We start from the raw sequence: 26,686 nt of genomic DNA, 5'->3' as shown, positions 1-26,686 counted from the left end.
AACAAAGCACGTGGCAATTTTCGCACTATCAGCTATGGAAAGGCTTATCACCCGCAGCAGGCGATGGACATGAACATATCATTTCTTTTAAATATACTCATGTGCCCGAGCATTAATTACTGCTTATTTTAATACATACAACTGTAATCAAAGAAACTTGCGCTCTAGTTTTATTCCCGGAACAATCGGTACTCCTTGCGCAATCTTTTATATATATTTTCTTTTCTTGACAAGTTATTCACACTGTAATGGTCTTGCAGTACTTGAGACGCGCCTCTTACACATTTAATTGCTTGCAATCCTTGCACATGTTTTGCTTTAAAAGTCGTGTATCGCTTTCTTTGTCAGTGAAGAAAGCGCTCAGCCGCAGCTACCTTCGCAAGCGCGGATAATAAAGGCTCCTACTATCATTTTGCTTGATCGCAACTTTCATAGTGAATTCTCTTTCGAGATAGGGCCCGTTGTCCATATAATTAAACTGTCAAGAACGCATAAGTCCTCATGATCCTTTTTCCCCCCAATATTTGTTCTCCCAGATGTGCATGTGTTCATGCGGCAGCAAATCACGTATGTCAAGTCACCTTCAAGTCGTCGCCTAACAGGCAACGCTACAGTTGAACAAACCACGCGCATACGCTGCTCGCACGAAGCACGCCAATGTGGCGCAGAGTATACTCGCAACTCAAGAGCGTGTCATCCATGTGTCACCAAGTGCGCTGCCTTGAGAACAATATTTCTCAACTAACTAGACAGCCAATACTTCCTCAGCAAGTACAGAAGTCTTCTTAATAAAAATATTGGCTCCTATCTAGAAATTGTTCATGTAGGATAAGAAACATGACTGTAAAAAAAAAAAAATGATAAGGCTGCGACACATTTAGATTTCCATACGGGGCTCCCATTCATAGCATCTGTTGACTGAATGACTGAAAAAAAAAAATGTGTCAAACTCGGATGAATGCAATTAAGGCAGATTTTTAGGACAGCTTGCTCACCGCAAGAGACGACTGCATTCTGGTTTACGTGCGGTTTGAGCTCGTGTCTCTGCATTCTCGTCCTTCTATGTGAAATGCGATACCGTAATATATGCAAGGGCTTCATAGAGATGCGAATATTTCGGTTGTGTTTTTACCTAGTCGATGTGCAACGCCACTTGTATTTCTGCTTGAAGGCCTTTGCCGGCCCTACGATGGAGCCTTCTCCACAAGGCTTATCCACTAAGAACGAATCTTCAGAAGTATACCAATTTAGAGATAATAATTTTTAAAGGGTCCGACAAAATGCATTGGCGTTCCAGTTACTTTTGTGAGTTAATGCATAAAACAGCGTTTTCTTAACGCAGTAAGTGGAACAACAGTGCATTTTTACCGCAAGTTTGATGGCGCGTAAACCGGTTTCATTCTCAGCATTAATTCCAAGTCGATATGCCTTACAAACTTATTAGCTGCAGTTCGTAGATATAAATATGTGCCGTAAAGTAATTCACGAAAAAGTTTCTATTTTACGCCCGCTCAGGGGTTGGACAGAGAGCCGCGTTTCGCGGTGCTACGCGCGTAATCGGGTAAATTGAACGAATAACTTGGAGGCAGGGCAAATCGGTCTGCGTGGCCATATTGAAATGGGCAGACGCGAAAGTGGCCTTTTACGACGGTTCAGCATTCCAATGAACACGCGTGCGGTAAAGTTGGTAACTAGAAAGTTAATTCACGCAGTTAGCTTAATCAGAAAATCGATTGCTTTAGTTTTTCTTTTTTTTTTCCGAATGACTCCCGCTTGGGCAGATAATTCATCTGTAGGGACGTAACCGGAGTAGATTTTGTAGGCCTTTTTTTAGGTGTTTGGCGTAAAAGAAAAGAAAAGCGGTATAGCTACCGACGTTTGCTGGGAGCATGGGCGTTATTCTGTAATCTGAGATATTACGCTCCATATTTCCCCTCTGATTAGACAACACAGGTGTGTTGCTTATGGATACAATTGTTTGGTCTCCATTAAAACAATCTTGCGGAGCTCTTTTGAAATGAGGCCAAGTAGAGCCAGGTACTCTCTGTTTTTTTTTTTAATATCATTTATTGCGAAATGTCTCCGGGGTTACTTGTTATCATATGGCTACGATAATGCGAGCTAAGTATACACCGAAGGGTTAGTAAAACAGTAATTGACGAACATTCCCGCCTTTGCCTTCTCTTGCAGTTCTACCACGGCTATTTTTAGGCAACATATTATTCTTCTTAAAGCAAATGTTCCCTGCATTGGCGTGATACAGTCACCTCCTTTTTTATTTTTTTTCTTATTTATTTATTTTTGTCCTGAACTTTAATAATTGATTCTGGGTTTTTACGTGACAAAACCACGATATTATTATGCGGCGCACCGTAGTGGGGGCTCGGGATTAATTTTGACCAACTGGGTTTTTTTTAACGTGCGCCCAATGCACTGTAAACGGGCGTTATTGCATTTCGCCCCCATCGAAAGGCGGCCGCAGCGGCCAGGACTCGATCCCACGCCCCCAGGCGTAGCGGTGGAACGCGAAAGCCACTATGTCGCCATGATGGGCTGGCGTAATGTTGAGACATGTAATGGGTGCTCTCAACTTTATCGCTGCCAACAACTGGCCTATTGCGCGTATTTATACGTAATCCTGCGACAGTACATCTGCTAAGCTTTCGTAGCTGTGTATTCATTCCCGAAATCGCATCAACTCTAGAAAATCTTCTATATCTCTGCAGTCAAGCGGAAAGCTTTAACTTGGTTAGCGATCCATATAGGCAGATAGAATGATGGTATTTGCCCGGGATTTCCCTTTTCTTCAGTTTGCTGCCTTCATTATACGGGCCGTGAACGATCAGATTGGGAATCTCAACTGAATATAAGCTCTCTCTCTCTCTTCCTTCTTCGGTCACCCCCCACTTCCTATAGCATTCTTCTTGCTCCGCATCGGTAGTGCGATACCTTCTTTTCTCGGTTTGACGATAGACTTTGAAGTGAGCGCGAACGACTACTGATTGCACCTGCGAGGCACACTGCCTCCATCTCACGGTCCTTCGTCTGCGTGAGCGAACCTGACAGCAGTAATCCTTTGATCCGCTTAGAGCTGCGATGCTCCGACCCAAAATAGCCCGGCTGAATAACCGAGGCTGCGCTTCTGTCGAACCCACAAACAGCGGCGCCGTACGTTTGCACGCGCAGCCCGCGCCAGCTTTTGTGCCCGCGCGCAATGCAGCGTGTCTCGTTCGGCGAGTCGTGCCAGCTGCCGCTGCTCCGAGCTGGCTGCCCCGCGGCACACGTGCCCGCGTTTTCCTTTTATGTTTTTTTTTTTTACTGCACATACAACGGGCAGAGGGAGGGGGGGGGGTATTTTCGAAGCTGTTGCGCAGATGAGAGACGCGTGGCAATACGGGTTAATTAGCAGCACTCGCAGTGTTTGGTGCCAGGCGCACGTGTTTCTGTGGCCCAACGAAAGAACGTCGTGCGCGCCTATGGACCCTTATTTTCGAAGACCGAGGGACACCGGTGTCTGTGTACGTGAGCCAGTGATACCGACAAAATGCAATAATTAGCCTTTAACGTCCCGCTTGTGCAGCGCGGACGACCCTTTTAGCGCTATCCTGCACGTGCAGCTTCCCATTTACGGGGGACAAAATACTAGGAGAAACATACAACGACAAAACAGAGAGGTGGCTTTCGTGCGCACATGAGTTTCTGACCGCGCTTGCACCACGCTTACGATTTCGCCCGTCTTATCAAAGACCGACGCTTCAAAGTTTTATACTGTCCATAAAACTACGAGCCTTGCTTCGCCTTATAGTCGAATACTTTGCCATCGCTGTCAATGCTTCGCCTTTCAGGCGAAATTCCGACACTTGATTGTTGCTGTGACCTCTCAAAAAATCATTACCTGTTATTATTACAGTATGGATTTGAAAATGACACGGAGCCGGCTGCTCCTCGTCATATAGTGCGAATAAAGGCACATCATGGAATAAAGTACAAGGATGCATACTCATACTTACTTTTGCAGACTATGTAAACCAATATAGAATAACCTATTGCAAAATTTCGCTGAACCGCTTGCGCTATAGACCTTCCTAATAACCCGTGTTATTAGCCGGTACAGCAAGGACAGCCTGATAGCAAGGTGATTTGCTGCACACGAAGGTAAAAACAAGCCTTCCTAGGCTTGCACAAGATGTGTGGGCTGTCAGGATTGGGGGCTCAATCCCGTCGCTCGTGATCCGCTGTCAAGATTGGAGTCCGGCATGAATTAGAAGGTAGCTGGCCCATGCCATCGTCCAACTTATCCACGCTGAGGACGTTGATGAAGGGAAGGACTGCTTCTCATCGAGAACGAGGAATATGGGTTTATTTACAGTATCTACATCAGTCTAGCATGACTGTGAGAAAAAGTCATCATTCTAACATGACTGCTTGGGAAAAGTACATCAGTCTAACATGACTGCTTGAGAAAGTGTGTCCTGAGCATCCGCAGTACAGCGGTTTATAAACACTCGGTCCTTCCCCGATACCCAGGTGACGGAAACGGAAACGGACACACACACACACACACAAACACACACACACACACACACACACACACGCGCGCGCAGGTTCACGGAGCCCACCGAGGTCCCACTGTCTTCGAAGAACTCGGGGCTTACTTCAAGAACGGTGCGTGGGAAGGGGTCTCCGTCGACATTCCCGCGGCAACTCCCCCGCTCAAAGCAGATCAGGTCCTCGGTGGCGAGTGCAGGCACAAAGCCTGCTTCGTCGAACTCGGCTCCAGCGACGGGGAGTTGAGGACGCGCGTATTGTTCTCGACACACAGTCGACTTAGTCACGCCGTGGCTAGAGGTTTGCGGCGACGCTCCAGGAAAAGTTGACGCACGCGGCCGCAACTGGTTGGCAAAACTTGCACGTCAGCGGGCCGTTCTTAACAGGGCTTAAGGCAGCACCGCGCGCCGTGCCCAAAGCGATAACGGAAGAGATGCCGTACCAATGCAATGTGTTTCACGTCGAAGAGCGAAGGCAGCGCTCCATTCGAGCGTCGCGCAGCGTCAGCGCACCCTGGCATAACGGCGGCGAGGTGGCTTTTCAGCCCGGGACGAAGCGCAATCAAAATGAATACTCAATAGAACGTTGCAAAACAGTAGCATAGTTACCGCGGAATTCGGTCAATTAATCATATCCATTCATTCATTCATGCATTCATTTATTTATTCATTTATGTGTGGCACCATGTCTGACATCGAAATAATCTTATTTTATTCAACTATTCGGTCCAACTTCAGTGCATGCCATGCTGAAGCACGGCTCAATGTTGTTTACTCGATGTTCAGTGGTTTCCCCCCGAAAAAAAGAAAAAAAAAAGACAGGTATATTTACAGAAATTCTACCTTACTAAACAGCGCAGTGCAAATATGTGCAATATCGACCGCCACCATTGCTCCGTGGTTGCCACTGAGCCACCGTTGACACGCCGGTGCATACCACTCCCGGTGATGTTTCCATGGCCCTCCTTGCGCTCCAGACACCTGGATAGTCGATGGTTCTTTTCGTTCCCCCTCACACGGTGTACCCCAGGGTATGGTAACTTGTGACATATTGTAAGAACAACAACCCCCTTAAACAGCCTGGCGGCCACCGGCAACGTAGCTCGTATAATTTGGAAAAAGAGTGCATGTAGCATGTACCTCATTCGCAGAGTGGGCGCTCGTTTGTGAATTCAAGCGTCATTCCCAGCGTTGTGTCGAGTTGTTCCATTTAATAGACGTACGCGTGGCCACCTCCATACGTTCATCCTGCACGGAATCTAAGCTTTTGCGTGAGCACATTCGCCCTGCAGAGAACATCTGCCGGTGGCTGGCGCGTGTTCGGAAGACAGTGATTTACCGGCCGTAACACGCGCTACGCGCGTGGCCGTCCTTGCCGCAGGTCGAGCGTGCGCCCTGAGTTACGGCTGTCGCCGTGCCGTCGCGGCGTCGTCCCAAAGCGGCTCGACGCCGCGTCTATTCGGGGATTCGACGTGTGAAACGCTACACCCTAGCGTGGACGGGAACGCCATTGTTTGCGACGGCAGCGGCGGTCGGTCGGTCGATGCGCGACTGTCACGTCCATATAACCCGCCATCGCGTCCACGAATTGTCCGGCCGCCGTGTCGGATTGCATGCCGCGGGGATCTTTTGTGGCGAACTGAAGGCTTTCGGAAGAGTCATTTCGCGCCAGAGTTTGTCCCACTTCTCCATTCATTTTTATTTATTTTTGTGAATTTAGTTCTGCGTTCTTTCTTTTCTCCTCTTCTTTTTTTTTCTCCCCCTGGAGATGCAGCGGTTTCGGCGCCCGACGAGTTACGCTCGGCCCTTCTCGGCCCAGTGGCGCTCGAGTGCCGGCGCGGAAGCTGAATGGGCAATGTGGCTGCGTTCCCCGTGTCTCATCGGCTCCGTCTCCTGCCGGCTCGATCGCCGATAAGAGCGCGGCGTCCTATTGTGAAGCGCGCGCAATGAGATCACGTGGTCGCGTCGAGATGAGCAGGATACAGTGTGCACATGAGCGCGCGAGCGGCTGACCACGAGCTGGTGTCACAGTCGCACTGCTCCGGCAGTTAGCGCAGCGACTTGAAAACATATTTCCTATAAACTCGTCTCTCTTTACTTTCTTGCAGCGAAGTACCGCAACGGAGTTAGCATCCGCGAGGGGATGCAAATGAGTCCTACGTATAGTACGGCTTTCGTCGCACGTGGGCGATCAAAAAACGAGACAGGTCAGAACATTTATCAAAGTTAGACGCTTCGGGTACTTTACTTATGTGGCACACTGGTATTCTATAACTATGTGACATACCTAATTTGTGCTTGTATGCTCTCTTACGTATACCGGAAGAAATTCATATCTAGAGAGAAAGGAACGTTTATTTCAGGAAGAGCAGAGAGGCAATAAACAGTCCTCTATGGCCTGCTAATTTTATATGGTCGGGACGACATGCGTCCCTCATTACAGTTTTCCGCTCAAAGGTGTGCGCTATCTCGAACTTAAGCCGCGAATACAGGTCCTCTCGCGAAGCTTCGTATGTGATTGCGCGTGTGTAAGCCGCGGAGCTTATGTCTTCGCGCGGGCTTTCCTGGCGGTATTATGCGCAGATGTGTTGCAGGTGCAATGAAGGTCTATATATGCAAATTCTTGCGCATTTGTTAACAGCACGCCGAGGTAATATCTAGCTTGTGGCGATATTGCGGCGCAGTATGCGGTTCTGTGACATGTATGATATCGAGCTATGTTTGCTCGTTTGGTTGGTCGAGCAAGAAAACAAAGAAACCAATCTTTCGAAAACAGATTCAAAACGAAAGCGTATCGTTTAGCCCTACGCATTCCGTTGACAAAAAAGTGCGAAATACGGCTGCTGAAAAAAAAAGTGAATGTGAACGCCACTGCGCAAGAGTCGGTATGCAAGGTGCCGAAGTTCATTTAACAACTGTCTCTGCTGCTGAACCATTTTTGAAAGTTGTCACTTGGTTCGCATCATTCCTACTCGTGAAAAACAGGGCGTGACCCGCCGCGGTAGCTGAGTGGATATGGCGGCATGCGCTGCTGAGCTAGTGTGTGCGATCCCGGCCGAGGCGGCCGCATTTCGATTGGGGCGAAATGCAAGAACGCTCGTATATATAGTTTTATGTACACATTAAAGTACCAAAGGCGGTAAAAATTAACCCGTAGCCCTCCACTATACAGCCTGCCTCACCATCGTATCATGCTTTTGCACGTGAAACCTCGGTTTATTTTTTAAGTGAAGATTTATTGGCCTCCCATCCAGTGGTTTCGCCTGGGTCGGTAGGGTCTGTCTGTCTGTCTGTCTGTCTGTCTGTCTGTCTGTCTGTCTGTCTGTCCGCCTGTATTCGAGTTCTGACCAAGTAGATTGAGCCTCACCCTTAACAAAAAATAAAAAATGAACAAAAAAAGAACATCCGCCGGCGGGATTTGAACCTCCGCTGCCCAGCACAGAATCCGATGCTCTAACCGCAATCGTTTTTATGGCATTTATTGTATGATGTATATGCGAGAAACGTGCAAGCACTAGCCAACACATCTCATAGTAATGCTCTAGAAAGTACCTATAGATCACGCTGTGCACGCCATGCACCACACAAAAACTACAAGTAGTTCTGAACTTTAAAAAGGCCGCAGTTTCGCCTAAAGGCGAAGCATCTTTTACGATAGCAATTTAGTAGATACCTATACGAAGTAAGGATAGCAGCTTTATCGGCCGTATAAACTGGGTAAGATTCCCTTACTAATTGAATTAACAAACACGGTGTCAGAGCGCATAAGCAAACAGGAACACATCACACTCGATGATCGCGGACACTCGCTGTCAAAACGCTTGTGTGAGCAAGCGCGGCAGCAGCAGCAGCGAGCGAAATGACCTTCGTGCGGTCTATCGCTTCAACGCAAGAGCGGCGATAACACAGCGCGCACAAAGGTATGAGCCGTCTGCAGATCCCTTTCAAGATAGGCGCGCGCGGCCGCGCGCCCGTGCAAATTACGCACTCGTTGGCGGAGTCGAAGCCGCCCCCCTCCTCCCTACCGCGCTGCCTCCCCGCTTTCTTCCTCGCGAGATTGAGCCGCGATCGTCAGTTCCCTTTGCGCCCGGTCGCAAAATACGCAATTGCTGCCGGAGCACAAATCCCCCCCCCCCCTCCCATCCTGTCGCGGCCTTTCGCGCGACGGAAGACGATACGTTTGCTTTTCGCTTTCCTCCTTCGCACACGCTAAATTGAGCCGTAATGGTCAGCTTCCCTTGCGTGCTTTCACTGCCACATACAACATACGACGCGCGGCGCGCTCCGACGATTATATCACCCTTGTACTTTATACAGGACATTACGGTGACGCCAACGGCAAAAATGTGCCTGGAATGGCCATATAATTGATATCGCAATAAAAGTGCCTACGACAAGCAACTTATTAAAAGGGGGCACCAGCCTGGTTGGAACTCTGCCAAGTCATACATGTCCTTCAAGTGACCAATCACTTGAGCACCCTAATATTTCGACGTAACAATGGTTTCAGCGTTCCGTTCCAACATGCGTGTTTTCGATCAGTTACGTAGTTCAGTCAGGGAAAACATATCAAATGGCACGTCTTGTCCGTGGCGTGCAATCAAGAATCGGATGGTACGCTGACTCAAAGTGAAGCCTTTTTTAAGAGTCCTTTGAAGCACATCCCAAAATAACATAGCATCTTTACAACTTATGAAGCAATTCTCTATAGTTTCGGACACATCGCAAAGGCGACAATTCACTGTAGATACGAAAATGTCTCTTTTTTTTTGTGCAGCCATGTTTCCACAGGTTGCGTTTTACTGTGTAATTTAAAGAAAATTGTTTTTGTACATAGGCATCTTGCGTACTCGTTGAAGTACGTCATGCCCTGACAGACTGCATAATCTATAACGGTAAAGGGGAAGTGGGAAAATCATTGATATAAAATCTTTATACAGTTGTTTTATACAGACACTGTGTAGAATTATCCAGTAAAAAACCGAACAAGGGGCACTGCACAGCGAAACATACTTCATACATAAAATTCCGCAAACCAGGTCGTTCAGAATATTGGGATGAAATTACCAGGTTGGGTAAAGTATTGGCTAAGTTAACTTGTAGGAATAATTGTAGTATTGGGAGTGAAATATCTTGAAAAAAGAGGAAACGACAAAAATTCTGCCGCACAAATAGATGCACCAGATCAAGGACACCAGAACTACGGGTCTAAAAATATTATCTCGCCTCATAGGCCACACAAAGTAACGAATATTCCATGAAAACGTTAGATATAAGTCCTGGAAAAATGAAGTATTTGCAGTATATAAAATAGTTTTGTACTCGGGAACAAGTTCTGGGCGGCTTCGAGTGGATCGGTGAGGATGATCTGGTGGGGATGCCAAATGAGTGATGCATATTCCAGGGAAGGATGCACGAGGAAATTGTACGCTCGAAGCCTGGTGTCCCTGTCGGCCAGATATAAGCGCCGCTTCAGAAAGCCAAGTTTATTTTGAGCTTTACATGTAATATATTCCATATAGTCAGTCCATGTTAAACTAGTATTTATGAAGACGCCAAAGTATTTAACCGATGTTACCGAGTCTACTATGCTATCGTTTAAAATGTAAGTATTTTGCTGAGACATTGAGACAGAAGTTAACTTCAAGTGTTTGTTCTTTTCTTTATTAGTGGCACGAGCATCGAGTGACAATCTTGTTTCTTGCGCAGCACTTCTGGTTCACCTCCTGCGACGACAGGAGAGAAAATTCAGATTAAATCAGGACAAAATAGAAATAAGTACTACAGTACAAAATTCATGCGCTTCATTACAGATATTATATCAGAACACAAGGTTAGTTACAAGTTGAGTTACGGAAGTGTCTGGAATAATTAGAATTAATTAGAAATCACTGAGATGACTGGGCACAAAATTCAAATTAAATCAGAGAAATATAGAAAAAAGTAGTACAGTACAACATTAATGAGTTTTATTATAGATATGATATCAGAACACAAGTTTAGTTACAAGTTGAGTTGATGAAGTGTCTGGAATAATTATAATTAATTAGAAATCACTGATTACCGCACACCAATGCACAGAATCGTGGACTTTAGAGATCCGCCACGTTAGCACGACTTCGGCGAAATTCCTGGAAACCCGGAAGTAGAAAGCGGAAGTAATGACGTCACTAATGACGTCACATACAAGAAGTTGGCATGATATTCAACCGAAAACAGTTGCCTCCGAGTTCGGTTCGTGCTTTGCGTTCGCCTAAAGTTAAGCTAAAGAACACCAACGCCACTAAGAGACACCTAAGTCAAAAATTAGGGTCGCCTACCTTCTTTTATAATTTGCATCTGCCATTTTTAAGATCAGTTTATTAAGGTCAGATTGCAAAGTTATTACGTCGTTAGGGCTAGCTATCTCTCTGAAGATTACACAATCATCGGCAGAAAAGCTACCTGTTGAATTAACATTTAATGCAATGTCATTACTATAGATTAAAAATAAAAGCGGACCTATTACTGAACCTTGAGGGACACCCGACTTGACAACGGTTGTAATGGAGATATCATTTAATTTAACCACCTGAAAACGATTGGTTAGAAATTGTTCAAGCCATCGTGTTGTTTTGCTATCAAGTTCGCGATTACGTTTTTTAAGTGTTAGTCGTTTGTGAGGTACACGGTCGAAGTCTTCCGGAAAATGAGCAAACATACCATCGACAGAATAAGACATGTGCAGTGAGGTATGGAGGTCTGTTGCCAACTCGTAAAGCTGCTTTTGGCGTGAAAGCTTCGGGCAGGAGCCGTGCTGGTTGTTTACAATAAAATTATTTTGATTGAGATGCGCTGTAATGTGTGAGTAGAGAATATGCTCAAGCGATATGCAACTAATTGAGGCTTGCGAAACAGGCCGGTAGTTAGTGAACCCAGTGTTATCACCACTTTTAGCTATTGGCAGTACATGACCTATCTTCCAGGATTCCAGTGAACATCCAGAATCAAGTGATTCCTGGAATATTGCGGGAAGTACAACTGCTGAGAAATGACTGCTTAGTCTTAAAAGTTTAGCACTGATGCCATCGGGCGCTGGGCTGGTCTTGAACGGCAAACAGTCCATAGCGCGTTTTAGGCTGTGAGCGCTGATGATACTAGATGGAAAGCGAAACGGGATGGTAAGCTGCAGGAAGATTAGGGAATTATTAATAGGACATTCATCTGTGTATGCACCAGCGAAGTACCTATTAAATTACTCGGCACAATGATCTTGTGTTAGCACGTCACCGCTTGTACCTAACATATGTGGTACCAACTGATTTTGTTTAGGATTTACTACATTTCAGAACTTTCTTGGATCTGTTTTTGAGAGGGTGGGTAGAGTGCAATTGAGATATTTGTTTTTTGCTTCAATATCAGTTTTTTTAGATTTGTTTCGAGATTTCCTTGTATTTTTGGCAGTCTTCAGATATCTGAGCGCCTTGCTTTCCGATACACCCTATTTTTTCTGTTTATGAACCTCTTCACATCGCGGGTTAACCATGGATCGCTTACACGCGACGTTATATAAATTTAGGCACACACGAATCTTCTATATGTTTCAGGTGATCGTGATATAAACATTAGCTGTCATTAGTTGTACGGCTTGCGAACTTTGTCTCACATTCAACTAAAAAGCGTTCTAACATGCAATTCATTTTTTCCCGTATCTACCTGCGTATAGTTAAATATGTGTTTTGTTATTTTTATTTTGTCAGTTCGTGGTAGAGTGAATGAACTATTCATGGCTCTGCGATCACGTATTTCTTGAAGGATTGTTTGTCAGGTCTAATGTGCGATTACCGCGAGTGGGTTCGTGCACTACCTGCGTGAGATGATGATGATGATGATGATGATGATGATGATGATGATGATGATGATGATAGTGAATGCACAGAACAAAGCGTAGATGCTCCGCGCGATTGCTCTGGGTGTTAATTGATGACGTGCTACAATCTATGGCTGGATAGTTAAAATCACCGCATATAATTAAATAACATCGAGGGAACTTCATGATTTGATCAGTAGCATCATTGAAAAGATCAGTGAATTCAGATGGATATCTGGCGGCCGGTAACAGGCACTGTTGGCGCAGTAGACGTGGGAAAAATAAACAGATGCCGAGATTAATTCCAGAGGCGATTCATTAGCTAAATGTGACGACGAGCACTCCTCCTCCTCCTCCTCTAGTCCCCATTCCATCTCAACGGAAAAGTACAAAAGTCGGTGGGAACACCAGCTCGCTATGGCCGACGTCGTCAAAAAGCCAGGTTTCCGTTCCGATGAGGATATTGGCGGAACACGTGGGCATGGTTGTTTTTAAAACGGGAAGTTTATGAAATATACTGCGAAAGTTGGCCAAGAGCAAACAAATCGGAGCTGGTGTGGTGGTTGGCTTTCCTTGTTTTACTGGTGGCATTTCGTAGTCAGCTTTGGTCGAGCATAAGTTCGAATGACACGATCTGAAGCCGAATCACAGTGATAAATGCCACTCTTCATGTGAACTTTGTTGTATACCGCACAGTAAACCGCTCATTTACATTAGCGCGAGCTCTTGGGCCAGTTGGTGCGTGATGAACTTCGTCCGTCCGTGTCTAACGCCTTTTCCTTGTGTGGGCGTCCTTTGTGTTTCGCTAATACCCTCTTTTTTCAAGTTCGCTCATTTTCTTTGCATCTTTTTGCAAAATCGCAAAGCTTTTTAACCTTTCATTCAAGATTCTTTAACTTTGATGCATTGCTCAGAAGTTCTGTTTTGGATTTGCAGTTCAGAAATTTAACAATAATTGGTCGATAGTTATTAGCACGGCGCTGGCCTAGGCGGTAGGCTCTTTCTATGTCGCCAGCCTGAATACAAAGATGAGTATCTGAAAATTCTTTCACAATGGGCTCAGATTCCACGTATCCCTCGTACTCAGCTTCGGGAAGGCCTTTGGTAATTAGATTATTTCTTCGCATGCAGTTATACATGTCTTCAGCTACATCTATTAGTTCATTGTTTGTTTTACAGATGTTCACCTTACATTCCTGGACATTTTCGGTTACGGCGTCAATGCCGTGCTTGAGTGCCAATACACTGGTCAAACTTTGTTGAATAGAGGACACGCGGGCATTGATGTCGTTGATTTGCCGACTTATTTCTGTTAAAGACGTTGTGGTTTCATCATGACGCTCTTTTATCAGTATTAGTATGTCGTCGAGCTTAGGGTCAGGATTTGCTTCTACGTCGCCCGCACAAAGCAAGAGCATCGCAAAGCACACAGACAGCCAAAGCGAGGAAGGTCTAGGGCACAGGTCGCGTAGAAAGCCAGCTTCTGTGCTGAAATGGTCGTTACAGGAGCAGTGATGCATTCGGCAAGCAAAAAAAGAACAAATGCGTGCTCGGTACGTGCATACGTCAATAGCCATTTTGAGCAAATAGAGAGAGAGAGAGATAAGATAACGCAGAGAAAGGCAGGCAGGTTAACCAGAGGTAGTTCCGGTTGGCTACCCTGCGCAGAGGGAAGGGTTAAGGGGGATAAAAAGAGAAACAGAGTGGAAGGGGGAGATAAAAATAAAGAGAGACAAGCACGAACAAATCGCCTACGCTACAGAGCGGTAGGGGGCGGCATTCTTAGAGTCTGTCGTGAAGCGTCTACGCGAGTTGGACCACGTATGGGGACGTGCTTAACGCCTGCTTCACCTCCCCCGCGGGTCGGGCCGGTATTGCACTACCTTCGGGGTCCGACAACGTATGGGGAGTGCTTTACCGCCTGCTTCACCTTCGCCGCGGGTCGGCCCGGCATTGCACTACCTTCGCGATCGGACCACGTATGGGGAGTGCTTAACGCCTGCTTAACGCCGCGTGAAGGTGAACGTCTTCACCTCCACGCGGTGAAGGTGTTCTTGGTATCTTCAATGAAGTGCCAAAGAAACGTGATGATCATACCTGCGGCAGGCGCCACGAAATTTGGCTCAAGGGCTCATAACGGCTATCACTGTAACACACTCCTCAGCTACGTGCAAAATGTTGTGCCATCTTTCATGTGTTTCGTTTACGTCACGCAAGGCGTCCTGTTATCATCTTCGGACATTGCGTGCAACAAAAGCGTTGCTTTTTTAGTCTCTTCCTCTGTACTGGGGCTAAAGCTAACTGTACAGCTCGCATGAGGAGGCGTTGGGAAGTATGCTGATTCATAAAAATCTCCCTTGTATTTCTTATTCTTGCTCTTATTATTGCTCTAACAGAAACCCGAGTTAGTGTAGCACAAGTCGTTACGGGATACCATCTCAAGCGCCCCCATGGTACGCTTAATATTCGAGTCTCGCCAGCTCTACAAGTGTAGAATTTAGCGAAGGGCAACGCTTTGCATCTTGTTCTGTTTACATGTTTCTTCAGTGACGACCGCTGCGGTGAAAATTATTCCCAGGCTTACGGAGGCTGCCCCATCATTGTGTATATACAGGTGCGCACTTTGGACCATAGAACTCCCACTCGGCATTTAAACACCACGTGGCGGTTAGCTCATCATGCCATGCGCCCGAGGCGTTGTTCCTGCTGAAGAAAAAAGGGAGCCTGAGATGGCGGCTTGCTTCAGCCGCAACCCACCCGTTTCTCGTAGCACCTAGCGAAGGGCCTCGTCCTAATCGGGAGCGGCAACAGGGCGCGAAAGAACTCCTGCACCGGGGAGATTAAAAGCGCTCCCTATGACGTTGTTCAGCCGTAGCACAACTTCTGCATGCTGTACCGACTCACCTGGGACATTTCTCTTTTACTTGCTCTGCGAAGTGCAGAGACCTGCGTAAAGCAATTACCCTCGGCCAGGAGGGTGGGTTCTTGCGCCATTGCACAAGCAATTCTCTAGGCCTAACGCACCTTCTGGGAGAATCATACGGCCTGTATATGTTGTAGCGTGGCGTCTTACCTCGGGCTAGTGTGAGAATGGAAGGGCGGCGTGGATGCGTGGGGGAAAACGGGTTGGGTCGTATATGTACACCGCGTTGCGGAACTGCAAAAAGAGCGCGCGCACATTAATCATCGCGCTTGCGCGCACGTGTAAATTTATCCTGAGGGTTTCTTTTTCGGGAACCGGTAACACCACCGGCACCGTCCTCGCCCCACCTCTGTTTCACCGCTTAGCAATTGTTTGCATAATTTCTGTTGAGTCAGGATACGCACGAGCGTAGTACTATAACGATGTACGCCACTACTGGCAGACATTCTACAGGAGGTGATAAATATAGCACCGGCGAAAGAAAAAAAAGCGCACCATCGCCGCGCTTGATTGGCCGAGAAAGTCGGGGCGTTGTGTGCGGTACACTGGGCCCGACACTATGGGTCCGCACGCTTGCAATGACGCGAAGACAAGGAGAGTCGCGGATACCCTGTTGTGGCACCCGCGAAGAGCGAGCTTGGATGGTCATAAAGGTTACACGTAAATGTCTTTGAAACTGTTTATGCACAAACTAGTGCATTCATCTTGCGCTAAATTTCAGCGCGAATAGCGCAAGTTTCTAGGAAGATTGAGTTTGTTTCTTTCTTTCTTCCTTCCTTTCTTGCTTGCTTTAGGTAGTTTCTTTTTGGCTTATGTTCTGGGGAATGACCTTGGACAGTGGCGCACCGGAACTCTTCTCGTCGTCACTCGGTGAGGATAAAAGTTACGGTTGTATTTGTAACTACATGAACTGTTCGAAAAAGCAGCTTCACCGGTTCATGATATCACTAGAAATTTTTGGCATATTAGTCAACTGAAACAGGGTCCGAAGTTTAGACGAGCCACGCTTGTATAGTTTTACTTCGAAGATATTGTTTCTTTACTAGAACTGCTACTAGTCACATAAGTGTGCACAACAAAGTGTGCGCAAAAATATAGGTAAATAGGAATAGAGAGATCAGGCAAAAAAGAAAGTGGAAAGTGTGTGTGTGGAGGGGGAGTGTGCAAAACGCACCCACCGACAGGAAAATAAACTAAGTCGAGCCACGATAAAACATTACAAGAATACATAGGAAGAATATGGGTAACTTACGGGCAGGACAAGATGCCATTCAATCCTCGTTTACTGCAAATAATATCCACCCGGACGTCTGCAACAATTGCCGCAAGATAACTAAAAATCGCATCTAGGTGACGCTTTTAATGAATAAAATGTTTTTTTTTTATAGACTGGTAAAGCTACAGAGATGCCTGGTAATTTGGTAAGTCACCATAATGGTCCAACTCGCACTAAGTTCAACACAGAACGGAGAGACGAAAATAATTGCCGTGTGAAAAAGTTATTGAAATTAAACCGTTGGAAATACACGGGAGGCACTTCGCAACATATATGGCGAAAACTTGAATCGGTGGGTTAATGGTAAAATGGCAAAATAAATTACCAAGTAATGCGCAGCACATTGAAACGCCTTACATATGGGTGAAATATAAAGAAAATCAACTCTTTAAACAGGCTAATAAAATTTGCGCACTATATATTTCCATAGGTATCGTTAAAGCTCTATGTGAGCCAATGTAAGCAATGAAAATAACCTTACAAAATCGGAGACATTTAAATAAGCTTGTTATTCAGAGCGAGAAGCTGTCAGCAGCGACAACTATATAAAAATTTATTGACGTGCCCACATATGTTAGAGAGGAAAGTAATTAAATTATGGGGCTTTACGTGCCAAAACCACTTTCTGATTATGAGGCACGCCGTAGTGGAGGACTCCGGAAATTCCGACCACCTGGGATTCTTTAACGTGCACCTAAATCTAAGTACACGGGTGTTTTCGCATTTCGCCCCCATCGAAATGCGGCCGCCGTGGCCGGGATTCGATCCCGCGACCTCGTGCTCAGCAGCCCAACACCATAGCCACTGAGTAACCGCGGCGGGTAGAGAGGCAAGTACTTTTCCAAACGACAGCGGCATTTTTCAGCAGAGGTCGGCCGTGGTATGTGTACAGATAAAGAAATACATCTGATTCAGGAGAACATTCATTTGGGCTAGATGGTGCATACTTAAATTAGGAAGGAACAGCGCCAACTAAGACGATCATGAGAGGGAGAACGCGCTTGTCCTGTGTAGTTCTCCCTCTCGTGATCGTCTTAGTTGGCGCTTTTCCTTCCTAAATACATCTAAATTACTAAAATTCCATGGAGATTCGACTTGCTGTAGCCAGGGTGCGCAGGCCGCACTTAGTGATACATTTTATGTGGGGCGAAAGAATGAGCTTGCAATGAAAAAAAATCACCTCACAAGCATTACGTATTAATGGTTAACCAGCAAGCTGAAACGTGCGGCCCATGTGTTTATCAATGGATTAATCCTGACCGTTCATTAAACGATGGCTTGGTAGGCTGCTGGATCCTCGGTACGCAGTTTCTCCTTGCGCTCGGCTGCATGACTCTGTTATTGTGCCCAGGCTGCAGCATCGACACGGCGTAGACGAGCTCGTTCCCGGTTCTGCTCGCGGCGTTGCTGATCGAAAGCTGCCTTCTCCTCAGGAGTACGTATAACGAGTGGCTTACCCATTTCGGAACCGGAGAGAAACTACTGCGTGCGCTCTCGGCTGCGACGGAGAGCAACGACATCACTTCTGGCGCAGCTAATGTAGCACCACCTAGATAGCACAAGTTCTTTTCACTCCGATCCATGACGTCATGTTACCCGGCCCGACTGCCATAGAATCTAATGGAGATGACCCCGAGTAGGCAGCAGTGATTTTGACGTCACCGCTTTCATTACGCCAGCCGTGTCAATGAAAATTTGGGACCAGGTAGCGTGACGTCATGGATCGGAGTAAACAGGCCTTGTGCTATTTAGGTGTTGGCTAACCGCGCGCCTCTCTTTCTTTCTTTTTTCGCACATGCGCATGGGGTCACGACGGAGGAGTTTTCGGCGTACAGGCGACGGACAGACGGATGGATGGACAGACGAATCGGCTAGCCGTATACAGCTTCGCTGTAAAAAGGGATACGTTGAACATCATATATCATGAGAGTAAAATGGTAGAGCATTTTTACTAACCACTGTTACAGCGTTAATGCCGGTCAAGTGATTGAAAAAGCAAAAATCTACTGACTGACGTATGCGACTTAACAGAATCGTCGACAGAAAACGTGTGATGACGTCACGCCTTTATACGCAGAATAATCTCTCTCCCGACCTCCTGGACACTACTATTTTCTTCTCGCAATATCGTTCCCGGAACGTTGTTTGAACAGCCGAATCAACCACTCTCCCCGTTTTAAGGAGGTCCCTCTTGTTTGCTTTAAATGCAAATAGCATTCCCTACAGTGACAGGTGTTGCTTGTCTAATTGGCTGACAAGGAACGAGGAGCGCGCACAAGTGGAGTGGGTTTCGGTGGGTCCGAGCAGTAAAGGTCGTAATCGTATGAAGAGGGTGGCGTCTGCGACTGGTCCGCTTCGCCTTGCTTACCTTCTGGTGGCTGGTCGAAAATAGCAGCAGCGTGCAACTGAAAGCTAAAATCGCGGTAAAGCTCAAGTTCAGCAAATAGTTGGCAGAGTGACGTCATATACGTACCGAAAGGGCTCGACACCGTTATACAGCCACCCAAACAATTTTGTTATGCCCAGAGAAATCCATTCTTCCTTGCAGCTCCGAGTAGCCAGAGTCAGAGCGACCGGTGGGCAGCCATTTTCTATTCCTTTCGGAACGGGACAGTCTCCGCCTATTCCGGCTATTGTTTAGTGCGCACACTTCACGTTGACGTGATTAGTTTGCGAGGGTTTGTGACGTTGCGTAACAAACAGGCCAAGTGGGCGCGGTCCGTATAATTTTGACCGATAGCGTAAGGCTCATGGCGAATAAGGCGTATAGAACTGCAAACAATTTTGTTTTCTTTGGTTCGGTCTATACGTGCATAATCAATGTGTAAACTTCATTTCAGATGGGAAGATATTGCGGTTTTCGGGACGTCACGTGACAGACAGACGAAGTAGGGGAGACGCGAAAAATTTTTTACCAATTGTGAAAGGCTAGTTGCAGACACGGAATAGAAACAGAGTGGAATAGTTTTACGTTATAGCGCCCGTGCTCCCATTTACATCTGCGGAGCTTTCGGAGCCCGTCGTCACGGTTCCACAAAACAATGGAGGATTCTGTTCCGCAACCGTTTTCTCTGAAGTTCGCCCATAATAATAGTTGGCAAGCAAAAATAGTGGTTATGAAAGCCCTTTCCGTTCTATTTACTTCTAGAAGACGGTCTCTTTCAAAAACCGAAGTCTGTGACAGTGATATCACGCACCACGCAAGAGTGATGGACTCTAACGGACTATGTGTGTGCTGTGCTATGTGCTCTCTCTCTCTCTCTCCTTTCCCCATTTTCCATCCCCCCCATCCCGCTCCCATGTCTAGGGTAGCAAACCGGTTAAGCTAAACTGGTTAACCTCCCTGCCTTTCCTTCTCCACTTCTTCCTTCCTTCCTTCTAGAAGGCGGTCCTTTCTTTTTAATGATCACCTGGTGTCGTGCACGGTTGTTCCGGCCGACCACTTAGCTTGGTACAGAACCCTTAAATGCGTTTTCTCATTCTGCACAAATCGCGCGCGCACGAAGTGCGCGCTGGTGGTCGGTTTCTCTTGACGCGGCACCGAAAGACAAACGCTGGGCCAGTCTACGTCTTCCTTCAAAGTGAGCCACTGAGGGTATATCTCCCGCGGGTGCGCGTTTAAAGGGGTCCGCCGTCCGCCTCTTGCCAGTGTCCTTTCCAAGGCCCCGCCGTGATGGCTTCTCTGCTTTGCTCAGGGGGCAGCCGGTGCAAGCAGCCATCGTCCTCGCTGCTGCTTCAGCTCTCAGACGCCGATCCAAGGCTTTCAAGCAATTTGCTCCAGGGACCAAACTGTTATAAACACGACAACGTGCATTCGCCTTCCACCCTCGCATTATCATTTTTTTTTTTTTTGCTCGCTGCCCCTAAGCGTTGAGACGAAGGCACGAAGCGTCGTCTTTCGTTTGTGAAAACTGTAGAGTGTGCGGCCGTCTGCCCAACCATAGTGTGTTCGCTTTTGTAGCTGCTCAAGCATCGCTTTCTATCTCTCTTTCTTACGTTTTATTGGTTTATTCTTGTCCAATGCGCATTTTGGGCAGCGACTAAGAAACTCTCTTGCCATAGACAAACGTGATGTATGAGTTTGCTTTCCTTGTCTTATTTTTGTTTTGTTTTTTCGAATCGAGAACAGACAAAACTATTCGATTTCACTCGTGACGTTACGCTCTTATGTCGGCCAGAGACAAATGAATCCTAACCCACATTTTACTCTTGGTTTACAGAAAACAAATCACGGAACAGCATCAGTAAACAACGGGTGTAGGAACTGCACCGGTACACTTCAGTCGGTAAGCTCTGGATTTCCTCCTCTTGTCGACATCGCCTTTTGAGCGTAAGCAAACGCTCGCAAGTACGTCATGCCTAGTCAGGAAGGAAGTCCTAGACTCTTGTGTTCCCTAATTTTGCCTCTTTTCATGACTGAAACGTTATATTATTTGACAAAATACGTGAGATATTTGTGGTACCGCCTATACTACCAGCCGGTCGTCGAGGTGAGTCACCGTAAATAAAAACAAGTGTTTAACGCATGGTGTTTATTGAAAGCCTAAAAGAGATGTTCTATCAGACAATTTTTCTAATCATAATCACCACAAGCATCCCTCAGTCAATTTAACTGCGCGAATTTTGTTTACTTTACTTCTTATTCCCGCGGACGTGTGTTAGGGAAATCTGAGAGGAAACTCAACGGCTTGGTAAAAGTCATCCATGCACGTCTCTTTATATGTAGTAGAGGCGGGGGGAACGGGATATTTGTCACTTTTGAACTTGTTGCTTGCTTAATTTGTCGCATCGATACAGGAGGAACTGTTCTAGATTTAGAGAAGGAATTCTCCTACATTAACACGAACGTTCTTCCTTCAAGGATGTTTGGGAACTATTGCAGGGAAAAAAGAAAAGAAAAAAAAATGAGATGTCCTCCATTCCACTGGGAGTGGGAGTAGATGAACATCACGTTTGAGGAATGAGACACATTGCATATTGCCTGCATAATTTGTCTACTCGACATTATACGGGAGCAGGTCGACATTTAACACAGACACGATCCTCAGTCTTCTGAATAACTATGCAGCTTTTGTCGCTGGCACCTTTTATGTTTTATGCAATTTCAATGCTCCGCACGGCACATCCATCAATACGGACAGGAAAGAAGAATGTCCTTGTTTCACTTCTTCGTTTCATGACCTTCACAACTATATCTGTCTCATCAGTGTTCTTAAACTTAATTGTTCTTAAAAAAGACTGATCTTTTTCTGCAAAAATGTACAAGTACAGTCGTACAGAAAGAAACGATGGCTTAACTTTTGCTAGGATCCTTGAAAGTCGATTGCAGACTGTCTCTGCGATTTCTTCATGGTCAAGGAGGGTTAGGACACTGTTCATTTTGGTTTCTTCCAACATCAAGAAAATTGACTTGTTACTCTGTCGGTGTACAAGCTATGTTTTTGAACGTCTGCGTTTACGCGCCACACCTTTCATTATCACGAATCCTGAGCAGTTTGCTCATCCCGCCTTATGCGTACTTACATGTCGTAATTGTGTTATAAAAAACATACGTGAGAAACTTATAAATATGACGAAGAAATATCCGATTACGGAGACTAAGCATGCGATTAACAGATCGAGAAAAGCCTGGAGCACAGTGAGGGCGGAGTTGAAGAGTCCCACTTCCCCCTCCACGATCTGTGCCATTCCTTCCTAGGTACTATAGGACAGAACAAAACCACTTTTTACTTAGAATAGTTGTGGATTAGGCATACGAGCACAGTGACAGGAAACACTCCATAAACACCTGTTATTAAGATTTGTTTTCATCAGGACGTTGCCTTTCTGTTTTCGCTTTAGAGTGGTTAGTTAGAGCAGTTAGTTAACTTGTTTCAATCGAAAAGGTTATTTCCCTTTAAGACACAATTCTCCACAACAAAGCGGCCATAGATTATAACAGAAACTATATGTACAGTGGCGCTATTTGTGTGACTGGTTGCCTTAACTGCGTAGTTCAGGTGGTGTTAAAAATAGTGGCACTGTACCACACCTCCCACCTCTCTCTCACTCTCTCTCTCTCTCTCTCTCTCTCTATATATATATATATATATATATATATATATATATATATGTGTGTGTGTGTGTGTGTGTGTGTGTGTGTGTGTGTTCTGACAAGTAAATCTCTTGAATAGTAAGTAAAAGTGAAGGACAGGACACTTAGGTAGCACAATGCCTTGGCGCGCTAGTTGGGGCGAATCCATAATTACTTTGTTTAGCGCAAAACAATGGACACAAGATAGACGACAGGACAAGGTGCTACTCTCAACTGACATCATTTTATTGCGTCACTCCTTTATAGAGAGCAGAATGCGGAAGAACATGCGCAGTGAGCCCCATGTGCAAGAACCAGACTGCGAACCAGAGTTTTATTGCACACTTAAGTAGGCTGCAGGCTGCGGGTTGCCCAAGTGTGGGGGTGACGTCAGTCTCTGAGGTATTGCTTCAGAAACTGAGAGGGAAACGGCACAAAAGTAACTGTATTACTCAAAAGAAGAGGCCTGAAGTTGTGCCGTATTGCCATAGAGTGGCTCATAATCTAAAGAATGTCGCCACTAGATACGAAATCGCAGTAGTGTTTTCTGCTCCTCACAACCGTCAATGTTGTGCAGCCGTATTTTCTAAAACAAGTAAAAAACCAGATTGTGAAAGAAACCACGCGAAGTTTCTAGATTGCAGCTTCGGTGCGGTATGTAAGATTCCGTTGTCATGTGTCAAAGTGTATGTAGGGCAGTCAGGTCGCTGTGTCAACGAGTGCCTTAGAGAACATGAGCGATCCATACCGACAGGCACAGATTCCCATTTGGCTCAACATTGTAAAATATGCAAGTGCGAAGCTACGTTTAGTGGTACTACGATTTTGGAAAAGAGCCTTAATACCAACGCCCGAGAGTTATCGGAAGTTTTATTCATACAGTCATTGGGGTCACGGTGCAATGGTGTGCCTTCTTTAACCTTGTACAGCGCTGAATATGGTTTTCTGGATTCTGTCGCATGAGTGCGCTCTGGTGACCGGATGTTGGTGGTTCCTGCGCATGGTGCTCACTGCGCATGTTCTTCTAGATTCTGCTCTCTATAAAGGAGTGACGTAATAAAATGATGTCAGTTGAGAGTAGCGCCTTGTCCTGTCGTCTCTCTTGTGTCCGTTGTTTTGCGCTAAACAAAGTAATTATGGACACGTAGGTATTCCTACGTAGATGAATGCGACAGTATTGCGACGTCTTCCCAATGACGACTCGTTTTACGAAACGCAATGGTAAAAGTTTTCACGTTGCCTTGTATCATTTCTCGCACCACGTGCCTCGGCCTCGTTCGCGCACTTGCGTGGACGTCCAAAGGAGCCGGGCGCAGCTACTGACTGAGAAGACGAAGTCGGAGGTTCGTCCATCGGAGCGCACGACAGAACTCACCGAAACCACCGCACCGACTGGCAGTTCCGCGACCCGCGGCGCTATATATAGACCGGCCACCTGCGTGGTCTGTTTTTGTGACCACCTGACTTTTTCTACCATCTCATTCGAATATTCGTCTATCGGAGCGCACGACAGAACTCACCGAAATCACTGCATCAACTAACAGTGGACCAGTGCCGTCAGTGCGTTCGCGGAGGGAGGGGCAATATGGGAGTGTTGGCATGATGAGCGGCATCGGAGAAAGCTGTGGAAGACGACGACGGACGCACGGGCGCATGAGCGCGTCTCTGTGACCACGTGACTTTTTGTACAATCGCTCTCTCTTCCTTCTCTTCATTCCCCATCTCCGTTCCCCCAGTGCAGAGTAGCCAACAGGACTGGTTAACATCCCTGCCTTCCTTTCATCTCTCTCTCCGGCCACGCCGCCTGATTTCCCGCTTCACGAGCTACTTAATGCTTTCGCACAAATAAAGAAGAGTAAGAAACCGATGAGTAAACTAACTTTCTTGCTCTCTTACTAATCCATTGATTAGTGAAAAGATACGAACCATCATGGCCAACAACATAGGAAATTCGTTCACCTGATTTGTCTCGATGAATAAAAAAATATTAAACATGCATGCACAACATAAACGAGTAGAATTGGATATACTCTATGTTGAAAAACAAATTTTGGATGGAACAGGAGAACCTAAAACATTAACCGGTTCCGTCAGCCCCTTCGACAAAAGATCAACATCGACATAGACTGGTGCTTACCCATGCATGTAATACATAAAATAGCAGTAAAAGTTAAAAAGAAACAGTAATCGTATATAGCCCCAGACCTATACACCCCTTTGAAGGATCAATCACAATGCATCTTTAAATCTGTCTAGTAAAGCCTAGTCGCAGTCTTAATCATATTTCAGGCACCATCAACAAAGCACTGTGGATTTCACTGAAAAAAAAAAAACTGTAGCGAAATTTGGTGCGACCAGTAGCGAGAGCAATTTCGACAAAAGCTTGAGGAACAGCTCAGAGATGTGACTAATAGCTAGGATCAACTAACCAAGTGTTTCTGTCGTCCTCTTCCTTCATCCCTACTTTACGTTGTTCCTCGCGTTTCAGTATGTACCAACCAGGCAAACTACGCGCTGTTTTAGACAGCAGGGGCGGTATTCTGTAAGAGTCCAGTTCGGCCGCTGCTGATTGGATGCAGCTGTACGAGCGAGGACGAGACGAGTGACCGCAGCCAATCAGCAGCGGCGGAAATGGACAGTCCACTAGGTGGACTCCTACACAATACCTCCCCTGATTTCGACAGCGTACATAACTCGCTGTGGTTCGCGCTGCCCTCGTATGCCTCAAAGAACCTCTTGCGTATCCTATCCACAGTCCCAAAGAACCAACACCTAATAGGATTTGGGAGTTGTGGGTCCCTTCCGTCAGGACCGTAAAAAAAGTTCCACGGTGTTGTTGTGTATACTGAACCAATGGCGCAATCTGAATGCATAAATTGTAATCTTTCAGGTTGCCTGACATTGCTTTAATTCTTATTGGCAGAATAAGAAGAAAATGAAACAAAAAGCTTAATGTTCTCATTTTAATTCTCAGTGCGCAGCCATTGGAAAGCAAATCGAAGCAAAAATGTCTACAATTCCTTGCAACTGCTCGATTCATCTGTCGTTCAGGTGGGCGCGCGCAATCTTTCACGTGGTTGAGTGGTTAATGCCCGTGTAAACCAGCTCTTTTATCACAAGGTGAAAAAAATGTTCTCAGTGCTTCTGACTTTCATTGCTCCTTTAATTAGGGGCGCATGACATTGGATGGCTTACTATGAATTAATTATTTTTTACAGCTGTTCAGTGTCGTGGTAAAACCGATAATCGAGCCCTTACAACCAATGGCGAAAACACTGCGGCTACATTTATCTTTGAAACAAGTTGGCGAAGTGTTAGCTGTTTCTTTACACTAATTAGTAAACTTTCTTTCTATGTGTTAGGCTGGCGTATCTCCGTTTACTTTCTCATGGCAGGTACCTCAATTTTATTTCATGTTTATGCCACGCGCCGTCGCAGTGAGCGCGCTCTGCAACTTTCCAAGAAAATAAAAATAAAGTGAGAACGACGAGGAAGAAAGTCCAACACAAATAAACGGCGTGCATGTTATTATTAATACGCCGCAGCATATTAATCATGATTTCCCTTTCTTTACCCCAGGGGTTCTAAGTTATTATGCTGGTGGCACGTGCTTATTTTGTGGCAGCGCTGTTTAATAGTTTATTACTACAAGAATCGCAAGAACCAAGCTCAGCTACTGACGGCAAAGAACGTAGATTAGCTTCTGGCTTTTAAAGCTTCCAAGAGTCGGCACCAACAATAAGCGCAATTTTCGTGGCGCGAACATTTATCTTCAAATTTACCGCTGTGCTCCATCCTTGAAGCCGTCGACAGCAGTGATGATGCAAAGCTCGTTACCTTACATTTTTTCTATCGGTGACTTTTATTACTGCCAAAATTATTTACTTATCTCATATACGTACTTCGCCATGGGCTCTGAAACGATTATATAAACGATGTAACGTTCTGAAATCGTTTATCGTGCTGTGTGCACTTCTCCAGAGAGTAAGTCGACTGCTTCAAGAAGGCGGTTAGGCAT

The 26,686-nt window shown here is 45.9% G+C and overlaps 1 protein-coding gene across 5 annotated transcripts in view; it reads left to right on the top strand.

Annotated features, from left to right (window-relative positions):
- The window catches only part of LOC126547914 (tachykinin-like peptides receptor 99D), a 915,613-nt gene that overhangs the window by 640,515 nt on the left and 248,412 nt on the right, over positions 1-26,686 (top strand). For 2 of the 5 annotated variants that reach the window (XM_072284127.1, XM_055063611.2), the window contains one exon: positions 20,816-20,881. The gene's annotated coding sequence lies outside the window, so the exon portion shown is untranslated. Of the gene's footprint in view, positions 1-16,111; positions 16,190-16,707; positions 16,741-17,710; positions 18,031-20,815; positions 20,882-26,686 lie in introns of those variants that run through there. The other 3 variants (XM_055063612.1, XM_055063614.1, XM_055063613.1) reach the window with 3 other exon arrangements.

This window comes from Dermacentor andersoni, chromosome 1, assembly GCF_023375885.2.
Source record: "Dermacentor andersoni chromosome 1, qqDerAnde1_hic_scaffold, whole genome shotgun sequence".
NCBI classification, from domain to species: domain Eukaryota; kingdom Metazoa; phylum Arthropoda; class Arachnida; order Ixodida; family Ixodidae; genus Dermacentor; species Dermacentor andersoni.
Note: the sequence above shows the minus strand (reverse complement) of the source record. Positions and strands in the feature narration are given on the sequence as shown.